The sequence below is a fragment of the Cryptomeria japonica genome, chromosome 7 (genome assembly GCF_030272615.1).
Source record: "Cryptomeria japonica chromosome 7, Sugi_1.0, whole genome shotgun sequence".
Classification (NCBI taxonomy): Eukaryota; Viridiplantae; Streptophyta; class Pinopsida; order Cupressales; family Cupressaceae; genus Cryptomeria; species Cryptomeria japonica.
The window spans coordinates 112,550,680-112,574,208 of NC_081411.1; positions in this window are offsets into that span (position 1 = coordinate 112,550,680).

Sequence of the window (23,529 nt, forward strand, 5' to 3'; positions counted from 1 at the left end):
TAGAGTATCCTAATTCAAAAATACAAAAAATAAAAAAATATCAAATATACATAAAAAAATCAAAAAATTTCAAAAATACAAAAAAAATCATAAACATAAAAAAATCATTACTTAGTGAAAACCTAGCAAATAGGCGCCTTGTGACACAAAAAAAAAAAAAAAAACATTTCGTCGAATGGTGAAAACCACTTCGGTGGTGCCCTGGGCAAGTACCATGGTGAAAACTGGGTCACCAACATCATGCGTAGAGACATTTCTCCTCCCTCCTTTAGGATTCACTTTCATCCTTCACTTTGCACACATTCACAACCTTTCCATCCATAATAAATCAACTCCTATCTGTGTCTAAGGAAAATCCTACGTCTAGTGATGGGTGTGGAACTAAGAGCATCACACATTCTGAGGAGTACAGTATCTTTCAATTTTCTTCAGCCTATCCGCACACAATCCACAATATAGCAACACCTGCATCGCCAATCGACAATAAAGTTTCATCTTCTCCGCAATAAAGTATCAATTTCATGGATTCAATTAGTTTCAGATGAGACACAATAGCAACAATGGGCTTCAACAAATCAAAACTTTCAACAGACTCAGACAACATTATGGTTCAGTTCTATCTATCCTTTTGTGAAAGTAAACATTGTGACCACAATCAAATAAGACTTATACAAGTGAGAAGAGACACTAAACTTGAGGACTACAGTGGATGTTAGTGTTGAGGCTTGGTTTTATTTTGATTTCATCTTTTGGTAACATGTCTTTTAGCTTTTCCAGGATGTCTCTGACTAGATATTTTATCTCCAGGATGTCTTTGACTAGAAAGGTGAGGATGGGGTATCGTCACCTTTTTTTCTTTTGCTGTCTGTGGCTTGTCTCTTAGTAATTCTATGACTTGTCCAAGGATATGAGGACATTGTGGGTCTAGTATGAACTGGGGCATTCCTTGTTTGCAACTGTCTTATCTCCATGCAAATGGGTACAATGACTTTCTGGGTCAAACATATGCCTCGATTGTCATAGCCTATTTTGCCATAATAAAGCTCAATGATGATAATGCACAAGAAGCTCTATCACTTCCATATCCTCTATCTTCTATCCCCCTTTCTTGATTGACCTCAATCGTCCTTCTTGAGTCCATGTACCCCGCTATCACATGACTAAGTATAATGACACATCAAAAACATTTGCATTTCGTGGAGTTTGCACCTACATTACCACTTATTAGCATTTCATACATACATATAGATATCACAATTGCATCATATCCTACACACAACACATGTTACCAAATTTTACATTTTCATCATGTAATCATATTCATTTGTATTTCATACATTCACATTTGCATTTGCATAAACATATTAAACATAAAAGAACAAAAATATTGCATTGCATCATGTACATATTTGCATCCATATCATAAGCATCACATAGATACATGCATCACATACAAACATCACATAGGTACACATGGATATAGCTGCCGCAAAGATGATTCTCATATATATAATCATAAGTGTCATGATACAATGATGTCAAAAATCATATGGCTATAATCACCTGAAGGTGTCATCATACAAAATGGTCTACAGAACCTCCTAGCCCGCTGCTCTGGTGGCATCGCTCCATAGTATAGGTCTCTCCAGTAGCCTATCTCCTCCCTGGCCCATAGAACATAGGCGTATCTAGCTCCTATGTCCTCTGTTTCCTACCTCCCTTCCCTCAATGCTATCTCAGCCTCTGTATAGCACTAGATAGCCTAATCCCTCTCCCACTCAGTATCCCTCAGCTGTCTCCTGAGCCTTGTTGTCTCCTGGTCTAGATCCTGGATCTCATCTGCCTGTCCCTAGAAAATCTCCCTCAAAGCTAGTAACTCATCCTCCTCCTCTCCCCTCTCACCCTGTCCCTATACCTGTGGCTACTCCTGTGGCTGGCCCTATCCCTGTCCATGTCCTTGTCCCTATCTGGGAACCTATGCTGCTGGCACCTATAAAGGCAATCCACCTCTACCCCTCACTATGTGAGCCTTCCGAGCCTGCATCTCCTCTCCACCCTCTCTCCTCAGAGCCACTCTCCTCTCTACTACCGCACTCCACCTCCTCTATTGGCCTCTACCTCTACCATCTCCATAATCATCTCCATCACCTCTACCATCTCCATCTATCGGCTCCCCTGGATCCGTCAGCCATGGAAATGGATGCTCTGCCCAATATGTAGTATACTCTACATCCATCCCTGCATCCTCTATGTCTAGCCACATATCCCAAGGAAAGGGAATCATCTCTACCAGCTGCATCACTACCTGATCATAAAACAATAATGGCCCGAAATGCACCCGATCTCTCATTGTCCACGCATATATCCCAGACCCCTGTGGCATCTGCTGTATCCTACCAAACTACCAGTCCACCCTATCCACCAACTACCTCTCAAGAACATATAGTGTCCACCCAATCAGATATCTGCTCCTAAACACATATGGAAGCTCCACTGCATCATCCTCCCACTCCTCACACTCTCAGTACGACCTCCATACTACACTATCAAGCTCATCAATGACCCTGTGCCAGTACTCTAATCTCCCAATTTCTGGCTGAGATGTAATTATATCATACAAATGCACAAAATTGCACCCATGGCCCCTGCCTCTAAAATGAATCGGTCATGTCACTGATAGATGTGTTGGTATTTTGGTATGGTTTTGTCATTGATGTCAACACCTACTACACACTATCAACTTTGGCACTTTGAAGAATCAGCAACATTCATCGACAAGCAAATGACTCATACACAGTCACTGATATCTAGTACACCGACAAGATATAATGTTCACTGACACTTGGAATGGCATGGAAAACACATAGTTATGTCGAAGACATTGTTTGGACACTTTGTCTTGAAGATTTGTTTATTGGAATATTTGTATTTGCATATTTGCTATTACCGGCAAATAAGTCTAGGTTATACACCGACAGGCTTTTCCTTTCTAGATTAGCACGGCATGCTATAGAGATGACTTATTATTGTTTTAAATACATTAAGCCAACATGTTGAATTGGTTATTGCATCGGACATTAATTTATTTGTAAATTGATTTTATTGTAAATCCTTTAGAGCCGACCTACTAAAATTGGTCTTAGGTTATGATATAAATGCAAGGTCTTATTGGTAAGATCAGATGTGGAATGTGAAAAAGAGTTGTGTAAAGGTATATGCGAGAATAAGTAGAGCTATACACGCATACATCATTTGAATATTGAAGGAGGGTTTCTCTAAAGACAATATGAACTATACCGATACTGAATCCAGCACAAAAGATGCTAATTTAAGCAGTACATTCTTATTGGATTTAACCATCCAATTGTAGCTAGTGTGACTCCCATTTGTGATTGAGTAGTGAGCTCTAGGCGCTTGGCCTTTCTGCATGTGCAGACCCCATTTGTATACACTTACTATCTGCAGTAGTATCATCTGATTGTGGATAAGGTTTCCCACTATGGTTTTTCCCCTTAAAGGGTTTTCATGTACAAGTTTTGGTGTTATGTGTTGTGGATGACATTGTTCTATTGTTTCATGCATTAATCCTTACCGGTATTGCTATTAACTGATATAACTATCTACCGGCATAAAATACTGGTTTACCGGTATAAAGCATTAACTTGTTTAAGTTGCTTTTTGTTTAAATTTATTAGACAACTGATTCACCCCCCCCCCCCCCTCTCAATTGTCCCCAGGACCTAACAATCAGTATCAAAGCTTAGTCCTCTTTTTGTAGAAGTTTAACAGCTTGAGGAGATTCAATGTCTAGCAACTATTTCAAGAAGGATAGTTCTAAACTTGATGGAAACAACTATGGAATATGAAAGATCAGGATGGAAACACATCTAAATTGCATTAGAAAGGATATCTGGGAGGTTATAAAGAATGGCTACTCTGCTCCTACTACAAGTCAGCCTAATCCACCAAATCTGAGTAAAGATGAAGAAAATGATTGCAAGGCAAGAGAAGCACTTTTAAGTGCATTATTAGATCAGCAAATCATGGGACTATCAGATAGGTCTACTGCTAAAGCTATTTGGGATCATTTGGAAACACTGAATGAAGGAGATTCCATATTCAAAATTGCAAAACTTGAAAGCTTCCGGGTCAGGTATGAAAATCTGAAAATGGAAGAAGATGAAAGGATTTTTGCTTTTATGAAAAGAGTAAATGAAATTGTTTTGGGTTAAAAAGTTGTGGAGGAACCTTAAGTGAAGATGAAATTGTTTCAAAAGTTTTAAAAGGATTACCACCGGCATATAAAATGAAAGATACTGCTATAAATGAACTAAGAACAATGCCTAATACATCAGTAACTAGGCATATATTCATTGGAAAACTTTCAACATTTAAAATTGAGGAATTTGGTCCTATGGCCACTACAAAAACTGACTTAGCTTTTAAAGCATCAACATCATTTGCACAATCATTTGACAAGTCTGATTGGAAACCCTTTTATGCAAGAGAACTTGAAGAAAGTAGGAGAGAAAATGAAGAACTTGAAGCACTATTTGCAAGAAAAATGCCTAAAGGTCCAATTGGAAGTAAGTATGAAGGTAAAGAACCCTTTAAATGTTTCAACTATAATAAGATTGGTCATTTGGCCTCAAGATTCCCTGATAGACATGCTAGGTTAAGAGAAGAAGCTAGAAGGACATACAAACCTAATCCTGAATATCAAAGATACAAATTTAAGAAAAATAAAGACAAATCTTGTTATCTTGCTAATGAAGGAGTCACTAATGATTTTGATGAGGATCCAGCAGACAATGGATGGGTCTATGTTGCTATAACAAAAGATCAACCAGCACCTATTGTTCAACCGATAGAGCAGGCCTTGGCAACTAAAATTGAAATCAAGGATGAATGGATCATTGATTCAGGATGCTCACATCATATGACTGGTGATAAGAGTAAATTCCTAACTTTTCAGGAGTATAATGGAGGTCTAGTAAGATTTGGAGATGATAAAGCTTGTTTGATCAAAGGTAAGGGTACAATATCTCTTGATGATAAGCATAATATTGACAATGTTTACTATGTTGAAGGTTTAAAACATAATCTTTTGAGTGTTGGTCACTTAGTTGAAAAAAGATTTCAGTTACAGTTCAAAAATGGTAAATGCAAAATTATGAACAGAACTAGTTTTGAAATTGCAACCGGTAGTCAAACTAGAGGCAATATCTTTCATCTGAATAACAATGAAAAAAAATGCTTGATTGCTCATATTGATGAAAGTTGGCTATGGCATAAGAGACTCTGTCGTGTAAATTTTGAATGCATGGTGAAGATCAGTACTACTAAGGAAGTTAGAGATTTACCTAAGATTGTTAAACCTCACAATCCAGTATGTAAGGAATGTCAATTTGGAAAACAAGTTAGAGCTACTTTCGAAAGTATTCCAGAAAAATATAATAATGCTCTTGACTTAATTCATACTGACTTATGTGGTTCAACTAGAACTAAAAGTTTACAAGGTGATAGATACTTCATGCTAATCATTGATAACTATTCTAGAATGTGTTGGGTTACTTTTCTTAGAGAAAAATTAGAAGCACTTGGGAAATTCAAACTCTTCAAAGATATGGTAGAAAATGAAACCAGTAAGAAAATCAAATGTCTGAGATCAGATCAAGGAGGAGAATTTACATCTAAGGAATTTAATGCATTTTGTGAAGTGAATGGAATCAGAAGACATCTATTAGCACCCCAGACACCATAACAAAATGGAGTTGTAGAAAGGAAAAATAGAACTATCTTAGATGTAGCCAGAAGTATGTTGTCTAAATCAAATCTACCACATGTATATTGGAGAGAAGCAGTAAGTACAACGATCTATACATTCAACAAAGTCCACATCAAAGGTGAAACTAGTAAGACACCTCATGAACTATGGTTTGGTATTACTCCTACTCTTAAATATTTCAGAATATTTGGAAGTAAATGCTATATTAAAAGAGATGAGTATATTGGCAAATTTTATCCTAGAAGTGATGAAGGAATTTTTCTTGGTTATTCATCTAAGAGTAAGGCATATAGATGTTTTAACAAAATATTATAGAAAATTGTTGAAAGTACAAATGTAAAGATTGATGAACAATTCAGAGAAACTTCAAAGTATATAGACTCTGAATCGGTAATAGAAATACTGACAAATGAATCTGCACTAAATCCATCGGTACTAAATGAAGATCCAGTTACACCGGTATCATCTGAAAATTCCATTGCAACTAAGGAACAACAACAAACAAAGACACCTCGTTATGTAAGACTGAATCACTCTAAAGATCAGATAATTGGAAACAAGCATAAAGGAGTTGTGACAAGAGGAAGATTGGAAAATGAAGAGGTATATCTTATTTCTCAAATTGAACCATCATCAGTTAATGAGGCATGTGAAGATAAACACTGGATTAAAGCTATGGAAGAAGAATTAGAACAAATTGAGAAGAATAACACTTGGACATTAGTTCCCCGGCCTGAAGATAAAAATGTGATTAGAACAAAATGGGTATTCTGAAACAAACTTAATGAAGATGGTAAGGTTATCAGAAATAAGGCAATACTAGTGTGTAAGGGATATTCTTAGAAAGAAGTAATTGATTATAATGAAACCTTTGCACCGGTAGCTAGAATTGAGGTAGTTAGATTATTCTTGGATTTTGTAGCATACAAGAACTACAAAGTTTATCAAATGGACATTAAATGTGCATTTCTAAATGGAGATCTTGAAGAAGAATTTTACATTGAACAACCTGATAGATTTTCTTTGATAGAAAACAAAGATATGGTTTGCAGGTTAAGGAAAGCCTTGTATGGATTGAAGCAAGCTCCAAGAGCTCGGTATGCAAGGTTAGATAAGTATCTTTTGAAGATAAGTTTTTTTAAAGGTAATGCAGACAACAATTTATATTATAAAGTAACCAATGATGACATCTTGGTTATAGAATCTTTTGTTGATGATATAATCTTTGGAGGAGAAGATGGATTATGTGAAGCCTTTTCTATTGAAATGTAGTAAGAATTTGAAATGTCTATGATTGGAGAAATAAAATTCTTTTTAGGATTACAGATTTCACAAACTGATAGAGGTATATTTTTGAGTCAATCTGAGTACTTGAAGGAGTTACTAAAGAAATTTGGGATGGAAAACTCTAAACCGGTAAGCACACCTATGACTACAAATGACAAATTATCACTAAGAGATGAATCGACACCTGTTCATACAACTAGGTATAAATCTATGATAGGAGGTTTGTTGTATTTAACACAATCAAGACCTGATATCATGAATGTAGTATGTATTGTTTCAAGATTTCAGAGTAATCCTAGAGAAAATCATGAATCAGTAGTAAAAAGGATTTTCTGGTACTTACAAGGCACTACAAATCTTGGATTATGGTATCCTAGAGATGAAAAATTTGAATTATATGCATACACAGATGCAAATTGGGAAAGAGATGTGGGTGATAGGAAAAGCACCACAGGTGGAGCATTCTTTCTTGGAAGAAGATTAATTTTTTGGTTGAGCAAGAAACAAAGTTCTACATCTTTATCAATAGCTGAATCAGAATATGTTGTAGTAGCAACAAACTGTACACAGGTATTATGGCTTAAACAAATGTTAAAGGACATAAAGGTAAAATGCAAGGAACCCATAACTATCTATTGTGATAACACTACAACAATTGATATATCTAAGAACTTGGTATTACACACTAAAACCAAACATGTTTCTATAAAACTGAATTTTCTAAGGGAAAATGTTGAAGCAAAAGAAATAAAACCGATTTATGTAAATACAAAAGAGCAGATTGCAAATAATTTTACTAAACCTCTCCCTAAAGAGACCTTTGAATATCTCAGAGACCAGCTTGGGGTCCACCGGTAGAGACTTAGGAAGTTGATATTTGTCATCAACCGGTAGAATTAACAAGAGAAAACTTTTACTCCGACATTTGATGAGGAAGCTACTTCTCAGGGAGAGTAGTTAGTATACTGTATTGGTTGGTATTTTGTATCTGGAAATGTTTTACTACTTTGGCATTTGATGTCAAAGGGGGAGAGATTGGTATATGGAAAAACACAAGGATAACACATGTTACTCTCAAGGGGAAAAACTATTACTTTGAGGAGAGACTATTCATATCTGAATTTTGATTTTTGGTTATAATTTCCTTTTGAGAAATCATTGTTGGTATTTTGGTATTTGGCATTTCTATTTTGGCACTTTGATGGTTTTTCCATCTTGTGTTGCCATCAATGCCAAAGGGGGAGATTGTTGGTATTTTGGTATGGTTTTGTCATTGATGTCAACACCTACTACACACTATCAACTCTATAACTTTGAAGAATCAGTAACATTCACTGGCAAGCAAATGATTCATACACAGTCACTTATATCCGGTACACCAGCAGGATATAATGTTCATCGATACTTGGAATGGCATGGAAAACACATAGTTATGTCGAAGATATTGTTTGGACACTTTGTATTGAATATTTTTTTATTGGCATATTTGTATTTGCATATTTGCTATTACCGGCAAATAAGTCCAGGTTATACACCGACGGGCTTATCCTTTCCAGATCAGCATGGCACACTATGGAGATGACTTATTATTGTTGTAAATGCATTAAGACAACATGTTGAATAGATTATTGCATCGGACATTAATTTATTTGTAAATTGATTTTATTGTAAATCCTTTAGAGCTGACCTACTAAAATTGGTCTTAGGTTATGATATAAATGCAAGGTCTTATTGGTAAGATCGGATGTGGAATGTGAAAAAGAGTTGTGTGAAGGTATATACGAGAATAAGAAGAGCTATACATGCAGACATCATTTGAAGATTGAAGGAGGGTTTCTATGAAGACAAACATAACTATACCGGTATTGAATCCAGCATAGAAAGATGCTAATTTAAGCAGTACATTCTTATTGGTTTAACCATCCAATTGTAGTTAGTGTGACTCCCATTTGTGATTGAGCAGTGAGCTCTAGGCACTTGGCCTTTCTGTATGTGTAGACCTCATTTGTATACACTTACTATCTGTAGTAGTATCATCTGATTGTGGGTAAGGTTTCCCACTATGGTTTTTCCCCTTATAGGGTTTCCACGTACAAGTTTTGGTGTTATTTGTTGTGGATGGCTTTGTTCTTTTGTTTCATGCATTAATCCTTACCGGTATTGCTATTAACTAATATAATTGTCTACCGACATAAAAGACTGGTTTACTGGTATAAAGCATTAAGTTGTTTAAGTTGCTTTTTGTTTAAATTTATTAGACAACTGATTCACCCCCCCTCTCAATTATCCTCAGAACCTAACAAGATACTCATATGCCCACACCTGCAACAATGTAACTCCGCAGCCCAAACCTACTGATCCATGGTATACAAAATGATGTAACTCATAGTACAAGTGTGCTAGCAGACATGGTCCCCATGAAAACCTGGTGTGCTCTATCACCAATGTCTCTAGTCTACTCCCCCATCCCACAACCAATCCTCGTGTTGCCCTATCTGGATAGAGGAACCCATTGATCACTTCTACCAATATTACTGGTAGTGCTAACCCTATTTGTGTCATGGTATCCCAAGCCACATGGCCAACCCTCATCTCCAATCCCGGATCTTGGAACACTCATCTCAATGCATCCTGTTTTTGTCTCGATCATAAGGAACTAACTCCCCATCAATCAGTATCCACAGTATCATGTATACATCCTCCAAGGTGACTGTCATCTCACCCATAGCCAAATGAAAAGTACAAGTATATGAGTGTCATCTCTCAGCCAACACAGTCAGCAATCCCATGTTCATTCGAAACTCAGGCACATACAAAATATATCGCAGGCCCATAGCTTGAACTATGTCTCTCTCGTCGACTGTCATCTTTGCTCACAAACTCTGAGTCGAAGGGAATATCTCTCATGACTCTAGCATAGGTAGGTCCTCCTACAGTCAAGCAAATCAACTGTGTCAATCATTCCCTATTCATCACAAAATGCTGCTTTTTTATCCTAGTGCGTATGACACTCTATCCTAGTGGCACTCCCTGTTCATCACAAAGTGTTGTTTTTTATCCTATTGGTACTCCTTGTTCATCACAAAGTACTACGTTTTTGCACTCCCTATTCATCACAAAGTGTTGCACTTTTTAGTACTCCCTCATCATCACAAAGTACTAAATTTTTGCACTCCCTGTTCATCACAAAGTGCTGCTCTTTTTAGTACTCCCTGCTCAGCACTCTTTTTAGTACTCCCTGCTCAGCACAAAGTACTATGTTTTTGCACTCCCTATTTATCACAAAGTTCTTCTCTTTTTAGTACTCCCTGTTCATCACAAAGTACTATGTTTTGGCATTCCCTGTTCATCACAACGTGCCTCGATCTATCCTATCCTGGGGCCTCTACTTGAGTGTATCCTCTTGAGTAGTTTCTTGATTGGCAACGTATGTTCTATCACAGAATTGTCAATCCTAACCCTTATTTCTATCCTAGTCTTCCCTAGAGGACCTGCTTGAGTGTATCCTCTCAACAGCTTGTCCAATCGAGAGTGTATGTTCATCACAGAACTGTCGATTTAGCCTAGAAGACACAAACACACATTTATGACATAAACGCACTCATACAACATAGACATACTTGCATCTGAAACAGATGCTGCTACATTCATAGACGCGCCTGGCACAAACATAGACACGCCTAGCCAATCCAAACGTGCCTGGCACCAATGCAGATGCGCCTTAGCATTTTTACCCCGCTTGACATTTTTTCTAGACATACCTAAAATGCATTTATTGCGCTACCTAACATGCATTTATAACAACATTTAATGTCACAAAGTACAAGGAGGTTTTGTGGTACTTACTGGCTCTCCTACATCTGCTCACCTCTGAAATCGATGAACGTGATCGAATCTGTGAACCAATGCCATCACTAGTGACTATTGTTGCTCTATGCTCTCTCTGCACTCTGATCTCTTAGATGTGTGGATGACAATCATGATGTTTTCCCCTCATGGTCTATCTTATAGACTACCCTAGCACTAACCCTAGCCCTAGCCCTAGTCTCCCATGTCACTCTTTGTTATCCCATGACTTTGTCACTCTATCCTATCCTGTCAGTCCTTTCTAACCTTTCTTTCTTATCGAGAGATTGTCTATGATTTTTTCAGACATTTTCATCCAATCTCTCGAGGGGGCATATCATTCCCATCTTGGGGCAACTTTGTATCAGTTCATATTATCTTCTTTGAAACAACGTGACAAGTTGCATTGTCTCAAAGAGGGGCAAAATGTAGACACCTAAAATTGTCTTGTCTAATTAAATAAATATATTTATTTATTTAATTATTTGAGCCTAATTCTTCTATTAATTGAATAAATCTTTATTTATTTAATTATTTCATTTATCCTCTTCTATCCTGTCATGCCCAAATTTTAGGGCAAGAATGGAATTTGTTTTTTTAAAACATAACTTTTAAAAGCATTAAATCAAAAAATATAAAATGCTACAACATGTTTCATCTTAACTACGTTTAGAGTTAACTAGTTTGAGTAATCAGAATTATTAAAATAAAAGCGGAGCTCTAATTATTAGATTTAAGAGTGTCTTCGATCTTCTTGTCAATAATTAAATAATAAATTAAACTAGGTCAACTAAATGGTCAAGCATAATTGCAAATGCATATTTTCCTATAGCGTTTATTCACATGCATCTATGTCTAAGAGAGTTAAAAATTTACCCTTTAGCCCATTAAGTTACATTTAGAATTTTAAATTCCCTAGTGGTTTAATTTTCAAACATCTAAATTCATTTAATTAAAAATCTATAATAATTCACAGATTTCAATTTTATAAATATTTCAACCCATTTAGATTCACAATTAAATATTAACTGCATTCAAATTTAATTCATAATATCTCAATAAAATAATATTTGACCTCGTTAATATTCAATTTATGAAATCTCAATATTTTTAAATAAAAAATAAATAAATATTAATTCCCATTAATATTTATTTCTTTATCTTTTTTTAATTATAAAGGAATAAACATTAACCCATTTAATATTTATTTCATAATGTCTCCACCTTTATAATTATATATATAATTTACATATTTATATACATTCATATATCTATTTACAACCATATAATATTATTATTATATGATATATACATATATAATATACATATGTATATATATAATAATATAATACACACACACACACACACACACACACACACACACAAATATATATATATATTCAATTTCCTAGGGTATTGCTCATGCAACCCTAACCCCCTTTTTTTTTAGCTATAAAATAAGCACTCCAATTATTCTTTTTTTTTAAACTTATTCTAACAACATATTTTTACCCTAGCCCTACCCGAGCTAGGGTTTCCTCTTTTTTTTTATTTTCTTGATTTGAATCTTGATTTTTTTCTACAGGGTCGATTGAAAACCCTGGAAGCGGCGGCCATGGCATGGGAGGGGGCAATGATAGGGGGACGGCGTGGCCGAAGCTCCCACTATGTTTAAATTATCATGTCCCTAAATTAAATAAATATCTTATTTCTTTAATTGATCCCACTTCCTCTATTAATTAAATAAATCTTTATTTATTTAATTAATTCATTAGCCTTTTCTACCTATGACATATGTCATTCATCTCTTAATTCCTACACTACCTACCCTCTTATTATTTTCTTATTTTCTTTACCTACCCTCTAATCATAGCCGACCATTTATCTTTTACACCTCTCAATCTTATCTTTCCATTTCATATAGTGTCTTCTATATAAGGATATGCTTCTTCCATTATCAGCCCCAGACTACTCTACACTTTCAAACTTTCACATGCGATCAAGCCTACTTGCAATCATATTTCCGTTCTTTGTTGAGCTTTTGTGCACACATAAAATTTGAGAGAAAATATATCAAGCAAGATCAATGGAGATCCAAACCCTATTGGACATGTGATGGTATAATCTTTGTGATTTCATTTGATATGCATTTTCTTAGCTAATCTTCATATGTTATGGTGGATCTTTGTTGTTATTAGGATAGGGTTTTATGGTTGAATCCATTTAGCCTTTCAATATTATTGTTTCCACTTTCACCATAAACACCGGGTTTTCACCACTTGTTTTTATTGCACTTTTTTTTATTTTGTTTTTGATTTTTTTTAATTTATTTTTTTATTTTTTTTCATTTTCACCTTTTCTGTGCATTAGATGACTTAAGTGTAGAATTTCTTTAGATGGATGTTATTGGTTGGTTCATCAAGCATGTCTCCCTCTAAAGTTGTTATCTGATAGGCACCTAATCCATAAGCTGATATGATGATATAGGGACCTAACCAATTACGTTAAAACTTCTCCTTCTTTTGTCAATCCTATTGATTTCTGGGATTTTCTTTGAGTACAAGATCATAGACTTTAAAAATCCTAGGGATGACTCTGTGGTTGTAGCTTTTGCACATGTGTTGTTGGTATGCTTTGAGATGATCATAGGCATGTTGTCGTTTTTCATCCAGGAGCTCTAGTTCATGCAATCTCTTTACCCAATATTCCTCATCCGGTATGAGGCCTTTCAAAGATACTCTGAGTGATGGAATTTCTACCTCAAGAGGTAAAATTGCTTATGATCCGTACACCAATGAATATGGCATAGCCCCTGTAGGTTTTTAAATGGTAGTCCTATATGCCCAAAGTGTTGGATTGAGTTGTACATGCCAATTCTTACCCACAACATTTACTATTTTCTTGAGGATTTTCAAGATTGTTTTATTTGATGCCTCTGCTTGACCATTCCCCTATGGATAGTAAGGTGTAGAGAAGAGATGTTGGATTTTGAATCTTTCACATAGTTCTCGTACATCTGGATTTTTTAAGGGATGTCTATTGTTTGTGATGATGGAACTTGGAATGTTGTATTTGCAAATGAGATAATTGAGAATAAATGAGGCAATTTGTTTTCTAGTTACCATAGTCATGGGGACTGCTTCAATCAATTTTGTGAAATACTCTGTTGTCATGATAATGAAGTTGTGTCCATTTAAAGAGGAAGGATGGATTTTCCCTACTAAATCAAGTCCCCACTGACAGAAAGGGCAAGATGTTGTAAATGGTTGCAACTCTTGTGCTAGTGCATGGATAAGATTGCCATGAATTTGGTAGTTAGGACATTTCTTTGCAAATTGATAAGATTTTTTCTCCATTGTAGACCAATAATATCCCATTCTCAGAAGTTTTTTGATGAGAGTAGGACCACTTGAATGCATGCCATAGATACCCTTGTGAAGCTCATGTAAAGAAGAGTCAGATTCATTACGATCAAGGCAACGAAGAAGAGTACCATCTAAACCTTGACGGTAAACTGTGTCAGCAGTTAAGGTATAACGGGCGGCTTGCCAGATAAAGCTACATTTTTGGTTACGAGATAGGTCTAGTGGTAGGGTATTGCTCTTAAGCTATTCAGAGATTGTCCTGTATAGAGGGGATTCTGAACTGGTTAAGGCATAGATGACATGGGATGTAGAATTATCATAGGCTGGGGAAAATAGTTGCTCTACCAGGAACTCATAACGACTCTGTTGCTCTAGAATTTGTAGTAGTGAAGTGATAGTGGCCATTGCATCGGTCACTTTGTTGTCCAACCTTGGTATTTGCTTGAAGGTGATGTGTGCAAAGTATTGTTTGAAGTCATCCACCATTATCTTATAGGGCATTAGTTTATCATCCTTTGTCTGATATCCATCATTGATTTGATTGATGACTAATTGAGATCCCCAAGACTCTCAATTATGTGATTCTCCATTCCACAACTATTTTGATTCCTATGACTAGGGCTTCATACTCAGCGATGTTATTGGTGCATGGAAACATTAGTCTATAAGATCTTGGAATTGTGTGCCCTTCTGGAGTGACGAACAAGATGCCAATATGTAGTGGCGGAATTTTTGAGATGCGAATACCACAACTAAACAAGCCTTCTCAATGAATGTATAATTTAGCTTATATCCATTTAATGTTCTATTTATGTAATATATAGCTCATTCCTTTCCCTCCTGACCTTCTTGTGCTAATAATTCCCCCAATGGTACTTCCATTGTTGATATATAGATAATGAGGGCTTCCCTGCTATTGGTGGTATCAGAACTAGTGGATTCATTAGATATTGCTTGTGTTGGTAGAATGATTCCGCACACTTGGCTTCCCATCTGAAAGGTATGTTCTTGTGTAGCAGATGATTGAATGGTAGACTTTTATCTACTAGTTGGGCTATGAATCGTGTGATAGACTGTAGTCATCCTTGTAGAGATTTGAGTTGACTAATATTCTTGGGAGGTGGTATTTCCATGATGACCCGTACCTTCACTGGATCTACTTCAATGCCTTTTGCAGACATAATGTAGCCTAATAGGTTATTTGATAAGACCCTGAAGACACACTTCTTAGGGTTTAGCCTGACTTGGAATTGCTCCAATCTTTGAAATTTTTTATGTAATATGCCTGGATGTTCTTCCTGAGTGAATGACTTAGCTAGTAAATCATCCACATAGTCCTCCATAAAGGTATGCATCATATCATGAAAGATTGTCGTCATCTCTCTTTGATAAGTTTCCCCAGCATTCTTTAATCCAAAAGACATGGCGTTCCAACAATACGCTCCCCAAGGATAGTTGAATGTAGTTTTATCTTGATCCTCTGGAGCTATCTTGATTTGATTATAGCCAAATAAATTGTCCATTAATGATATCATTGCATGGTCTGCTGTTAGGTCCATAATTATATTGATGTTGGGAAAAGGAAAGTCATCCTTTGGATAGGCTTTGTTGACATCTCTAAAATTTGTTCATAATGAATCCAACATCTAATAACTTCTTTATTTTAGCTTTGACCATTAATGCCACATGTGGATTCATCTTTCTTAACTTCTGTTTGACTGGCTTATCTCCAGGAGTGATAGAAAAATGATGCATGATCAGGTTTGGATCTATTTTGGGCATATCAACATAGGACCAAGGAAAATTAATTTGCTTTTCTTTGAAGAATCTGATAAAATGTAGTTATTCCTCTTCGATCAATGATTCTGCTAAGTGTATGTTTTTAGCTGCTACTTTTGTACCTATGTTTATTAATTGAGTTGTGTTTAGGAAGAGTGTCAAGTATCCCATTCTTAGGTGCCTTAAAAAGGTTTCCACCCTCAAATATGTCCTTTCTTTTGACTTTTTTGTGATCTAGTGCTGCCAGTGACTAGTTTTCAGCATTTGATCCTTTGTTTCTTTCATTTTTTGTGACTGAGAGACTTGGCACTCCCCTGATTGCAGATATCTTTATTTTTTTGGCTGGTAGAGCATTTTTTTGGGTTGACTATACATAGATACTAGACAATGGATTCATCATTTGGGAAAATGGGTATATTTGGGTGTTCAGGTTCTTCCCAGTCTATGAGATCAAGAAATACAAGCGGTAGAGAGTCATTTGGTGGGTCAAGATCGGCTGTGGTAAGTGTCATGATAGAGGTATTATTAAAGTTGTCTGGGATGTTGGTTAGGTTAATGATATTATCAAGGTCTAGGAGGGTATCATCTTTGGTGTTGACTTGTTTGTAGTGCTGGTGCTCATTCTCCTTAGCCTCGTAGATATGTCATGGTCCAAATTCAAGTAATCGAGACTCTGCACCTTGTCCCTCCTGAGAAAGGGGTGTATATGAATGGATAGTACCTTCCTTGACATCCGTAGTAATATTTGAACAACTACCCCATTCATAGTCATTAGAATCAGTTTCAAAAGTACTATCCCAGAGTCTCTCGATGCTGCTAACAGGTACGTTGTAGGGCGAGAAAAGATCTCTGATAATTGATACCAATCTTGTAGTTTTTTTTTTATTCAGAATTAGAGCGTGCTTGTACCCTTTGCATTTGTTCATACACTATTTCTCCTTGGAGAATAGTGATTTCTTTAGGTGGCGACTCTGCCTTGTTTCGAATAGGTTCTTTCACATGATGAACTTTTTCATAAGATGCTTCTTCCCTTTGAACGGCCATTTCCTCTTATCGTTTCTCTTTCTCTTGGTGTTCTCGCTCTTTCCTTGTTATTTCTATTGCTTGATGTAGTGCCTCTTGCCATGAGTTCTCATTGTATTTCTTCTTTGCTTTCCACTAAGGTTTCTGATACTTATTTTGTTTGTGCCTAGGTGGTATGTTGTGTCCATATCCTAGTCTTGTTTTGTCTCGTGAAAATTGTGAAGGAGGTTCTAATGATTCTGTAATGCCTTCTCGATGCTTTCCTATAGGTCCTTTGCTATTGTATCCCATCTGTTGCATGATGACGAATCCTCTTCCATATTGTTGTGTTGGTATGGCCACCTCCAGAGTAACACCTTTGACCTCTTCCTCATCCTTGTATAGCCAACTAAGGATGTATTTCTCTTTTGATTCATTTGCTAGTGTGCCCAATTGGATAAATTTGCCATCAAACTGGGTGATGGGCTATGTTGCTTGATGTGTCGATGTAGAAAGTTGTTAATGAGATTTTTGTGATGTTGGTAATTTTGATAGACACATGGGTTCAAAAGAGTATTCTCCCATGCCTTGGTCTTTGATTTTCATCTTTTATTTGAAGTTCATGGATAAAGACTTCAGTTTTTCTTGATGATGATCTAATGTTGAGGTAGCTGGAGCTTCCCTGTTGTGTGGAACCAGGCTATCTTGACCTGCACCCATAGCATTGCAATGCTGAAAAGGATTATTATTGACAGATATGGATATTTTGTGTCCATTATACAAGAATTTGACAGACTGATGGTATGTTGAAGGCACTGCTTGCATTTCATGTATCCAAGGATGACCCAATAGAATGTTGTATGTAAAGTCTATGTCTAAGACTTGGAACATGGTGTCCCTTTGTATTGGTCCTACCTGAATAGGTAGTATCACTATTCCTTTAGATGACCTTTCTTCATCATCATAGGTCTTGATGGTGATATTTTTGTTCAGATCAATAGGCTGTTTAGAGAAGCCTAATGCACGAATAAGCTTTAAAGTACAGATATTGAGACCAACTCCTCCATCTATTAACACTCTTTTAACTTGATGTTTATAGACTAAGACTTCGATATGAAGTGGAGCATTATGCAGATGACTCAAAGAGACATTATCGTGTTAAGAAAAGGTGAGGTTATGAGGCCCTGTCATATGAGCCATCATGGCTTGGAATTTATCAATGTCTAGATCATGAGGAACATTTATTTCAACTAGTTCTTATTCTAAGATGTCCTTATGTTTTGGTGAGATTTTGAGTAACTCGAGTATGGATATTTGAGCAGGAGTTCTTTGTAGTTGATTAACTAAATCATATTGAGTCTTGGGGATAGTGGTGGATGTTGATGTATGCCCTTTCAAGATGTATTTTTTAGCTGTAGTTGTCACATTGATTGACGCATGATCTTGTTTGTCCTTGATTTTTATGACATTTATTTAGTTGTCATCTATCAATATGTGATTGATAGTGTTGTTGTATAGGTGATTTATATGAGATCCTCCAGTATCATTTGATGATGAAGCTCCTCCCTTGTTGTAATTTTGAAGAGGATTTTTAAAGGTGTCATGGTCACCATTTGTTTTGAGACTGTCAATCGTTAAATCACCTCTATTGATCATATCCTGAACAATGTTCTTAAGCCTCATGCCATCATTTGTGTGGTATTCTTTGTTTCAATGAAAATCACAAAAATGTGAGTCATTCCACCAAGGTGGTTTGACCCGGGGTTCAAAGTTGTTTATGGTCGACAATGTGATAATTTTGTTTGCCAGGAGTTCTTGAAATGTCGATTCTAAGGTTTTCCCTAACGGTGTGTAGATACGTCTATTTGGGAAAGTGTTGGTGTTACCTCTTTGGTTTGCATTATTCCCTCGGTTAGCATTGTTTCCTTGGTTATTATTGTTGCCTTGGGTATTGTTATTGGTGTTTGAAATTGAAGGTCCTTGATTGGTATTTTGTGGATAAGTGTTAGTGCCTTGATTAACACCTTTTTTATTTTTATTAGATTGTAGATTACCTAATAAAGCTAATACTGGTTGTTTGGACTTCATATCATTAGTATCAGCTCCTCCATCATTAAGAACGTTTTTGTTTCTTGTCCAAAATCTGGATTTGTCTAAAGTGTTGTTGTTGTTTTGATTGTTAATGGAGTAACTGTTGGATGAGTTAGTTCCTTCATTAAAGAACTTCAATGTTCCTTTCTTGATGCAGGCTTCCTCTACTTCGATTCTGTTTTCTATCAACTTGGCAAAAGATGGTATCCATATATAGATTGTCGATAAAGATCTCCATCTTTTCCTTTTTCGGCATGTCTCAAGGATATCTTGAAACCATGTCTCCAATGCTGAAGAAACACCATGAATGTCTCATTGTTTTTTTGTTTGGTGTTACATACATCCAACATGGTGATTGTATGTTGAATATTATAGGAGTATTGTGTGATGAATTGTTTACCAACTCATCAAATGATCTGATGGGAGGTGTAAGTTTAGACAACCACTCCATTTTTTTTCCTCCCAAACTTTGTGGGAATAGTCTCATTAAATAAGTGTCATCATGAGCAAACTCTAGGCTTATGGTATAAAATTCCTGAACATGATCACGGGGATCACTTTTACCATCGTATTTGTTGTACTTTGGTTTATTTGAATTAGGGGGAAAAGGTATCATGTTTAATCTCCTGTCAAATGGGTAAGGACAAATCTCGTCCAAGGAGTATCACACTATGGTCCCTTGTTGCATGTCCTGCATTTGCCTTTGCAACATTTGGATTTGTTGTGTAAGAGTGACCATGGGTGCATTTGTATGTCGAGGGAGAGCTTCCTCCCTTTCATTAAGATTATCTCACATTCAGGCATGGATGTGTTCGAGGGTGTTATTTTGTTCATGTATGATTTCTAGGTCATGTGTTTCTTCTTCTCTTTGTTGGTCTTGATAGGCATAATTTCTAGACCTTGTTCTAAAAATTCTTGTGTCTACATTCCTTAAATTTTCGATATCAAAATGTTCAGGAAGTGTAACTTCTTTGCTAGTTAGCATTAGTATATATTTTTCCTTGTCTGCTTCAATAAGTCTTTTCATGAGCCTTTGGAATGAGGGGTTTTCTTGACACTCTTGGAGAAGTTCCTTGGCGATCTCTGTATCTCCCAGATTAGTATACTCAAAAGGGTTGGATAATCTACGACCCATACTTGACTCTGGTTGTGATTCGCTTTGCTTGTTTCTTTGAGAGTGAGGGGCAACGAGCATTTAGTAAATTTCTATTAGAGTTCCTGGTGGTGTTTGGTGGTTTAAGTGGATATAATATGTTCCTCAGTAAAAAAATTCAGTTATAAAGGGAGTTTCTTTTACTTCTTCTTTTCTCTTAGGGGTTGGCGGTTCAGGTCGAGCTTCATTATAAGTGATACAGATTTGTGGGAATAAAGTGGGGTTGATTCTTCCTCCATGATTTAAGCATTGTTTGAATGCCACTTTTTTAATATAAGCTTTGCTTCTTAAAGGTTCTTTGTCAAATTCATTTGATTTGCCTTGAATATACAATCGCATGTGATGCAAGAATGCGCGATGTGATTTAAAAAGTTGGCGATTGATATAGAGAAACTTAATCCTTTTGTAAACTATTTTAGAACTAGGTTGTCTCTTCTTCAACTTAGTTTTGTGATGGAGACTTGTTCTTCTCAAAATAAGATGAGTGGTAATACATGAATGATCAATGGTTTCCGTTGATGTGGGATTGTGATACTTTGTTTGAAAAACTCAAGTTTACTTTATCAAGTAGAGGTTTAGTTAGATTCGCCTCCATGACAAAGTGTGTCAAATGATATGGACAAAGCCTCCCGATATGGAAACTTGATTTGAGAACTTAAGGATTAAACTTGGTATGTTGTTTGTGATAGTGTAGTAACCCCGCTCTAATCAATTTCTAATCTTGGTTTGACCTTGGTTAGTTTATCATAATATACTGATTATAGTCAGGTGTTTTGATGTTAGTGCATATCTGTTAATGTGGTTTTTGCACCAGTTGGTATGCAAGTTGATTAGTTTTCCTATTTTGCATTATTAATCTTGGGCTAACACTTTCATTAAATTTATATATGTATGCATGTATGACTCTTGGTTGCAGGAGATTTTAGGTACGGTACCGCATGGGTGCGAGGTTTGTCTCCACCTGGATTTGTAGGTTTGAGTGTACCTCTTTAATCCTTAGAGTTGGATTAGGTGGTCGGGAGTTTCTCATTTGACCATAGTCGTGCTCAAGTGAGCATCGTCAGTCATCATCAATATTCCCTTTGCTTGGGTTTGCGGGTCGTCTATCGGATTGACTTTCTTGGTTTGCGTGCTTTGTGTGTGTGGTTAAATCAAGTGATTAATCCTTAATCTTTAATTGATTTAATGTGTGTTTACGCATTAGTATATTCGGGGACTAAATTAAATAGTCTCCCTCTTTATGAGATCAATCACTATTTGAATTTCTCAAGTCAATTTGGTAGCAAGTTCAAGTAAATGGCTAATTTTAAATAGTAAATTTAATATGTTTATTTTGTTAGAAAGGAAAGTTTTGAATTTAATTGCAATAGAATTAATGGTATTCTGTTGGCTTTTTAAATTAGAATGATTAATTTTAGTCGATTGAGAAAATCAATTTTTAAATTGGAAAGCAAGTTAAATTTATTGATATAGTGGGAAAATAATGATTTTTGGGATTTATTTTAAATAAAAATTTCAATTCCAAAAATAAAATTTTTTTGGTCAAACTTTTCCCATATAACCTAGACTTTTGGAAAATATTGGGAGATTAATTTTTTTGGAAAATATTTTGAATGAAAAATTTGGGGGTTTTGGAAGGAGAAGGATTCCTTGAGCTGCAGGTCAGGGCTCTTCAACAAATCTTGCAAGGAATGCGAGATAAGGTAGGATTCAGATTCATCTCTTTGACTTCTGGTTGTATTGTTCTTGCTTTTCCAAAACCAAATATTGGATATTATTTGGGAATGGTTGTTCATTATGAACTCTTGTTTAAATCTCCATTGGGTGTTCTCAAATTTAAGTTTTATTTTAGAAATTAGTTTCTTTGGGGAAGAATGGTTGAATCATTGAGTTTAAATGCCCCATTTTGCCCAAATATGGGTTTTTGTTGAAGAAATTTATTTATAATTTTAGATATTCTTCAATTTTTTTTGGGTATTTGATACCCTATTTATTTGAATAGAAGAATATCAATCAAAATATAAAACAAAAAATATATATATTCTCACCAAAATCTATTTAGTTTAAAATTGAAAATATTAAACTGTTTTAAAAAAAGAAAATTGAATTTCATTAAAATATATATATAATTTATGGGGTTTGGAGGGGCGAGGAGTGGAGGCTCAACCCATGGCCTCCTCCCCCCTATGCGTAGTGTGGCTCGCAGGGGCTGCGACTGGCGGTGGCCACAGTCACTGCCACCCTCGCGGTGGTCGCAGTCCACTGCGACCCACACGGTGGCCGCAGGGCCCTGCGTCCCCTGCATGGGCGCCGCAGGACCTGCATCCACCGCAGTGGCACCGCCCACGGCTAGGGCATGGTCACCCCACTCCCGTGAGTGGGAGGTGGGCTCATGGCGGCCCTAGGGTTTGACACCCTCTTTTTTTAATTATTTTTTCTAGTTTTAAAAATATATATATATTAAATTTTAAATTAATATATTTGTTATTAAATTTTAAATTAATATATTTGTTGTTAAGTTTTAATTAATATATTTAATTATTGTTATATATTAATATATATTATTAATTATATATTAATTGATAGTTCCTTTTGGCATATATTTTCAATCAATTATATTATTGTCCAGTTAATTATTTTATTAAGTTAGGTATATATAGAGATTTATATATATGCTAATTAATATCTTGGATGGTGTAATTGTTTTAAATATATGCAAGGGAATTATTTTCATGGGGAAATGTTTATCCATTTCTGTAATTTCTTTAAATGTATTTTTCCATTTTTGGAAAGTGTATATTTGTGTTGCTAAAGATGAGAAATTATTACATTCGACTGAGGACAAAATGATGTTTTATCTGGAAAAATGGATATCATGCGTTAGTTGGGTAATCTGAATATGTGACTTTATTTCAGTGGGTGTTTTGCATATAGACTATTTATATAATGTGAATTTGGTTTAAATCTCGTAAGGACGCATTTATGTATGTTCGATGCATATGAACCTTCGAGAGTTAGAAAACCAAGAATGATCTGTACCTGTATGAGTTAGATAACTACAATCTAACTTAGATCATTTAGAAAAATTGATCGACATTTAATGTTTAAATCATTTCGGAAAAGATTGTATATGTTGGTTATTGCCTATGCGAGTTTAATTTATGTATTCTCTTTTTCTTAAGTAATGGCAAGCCTTGCTTTGTTTGATTGGACCCTGT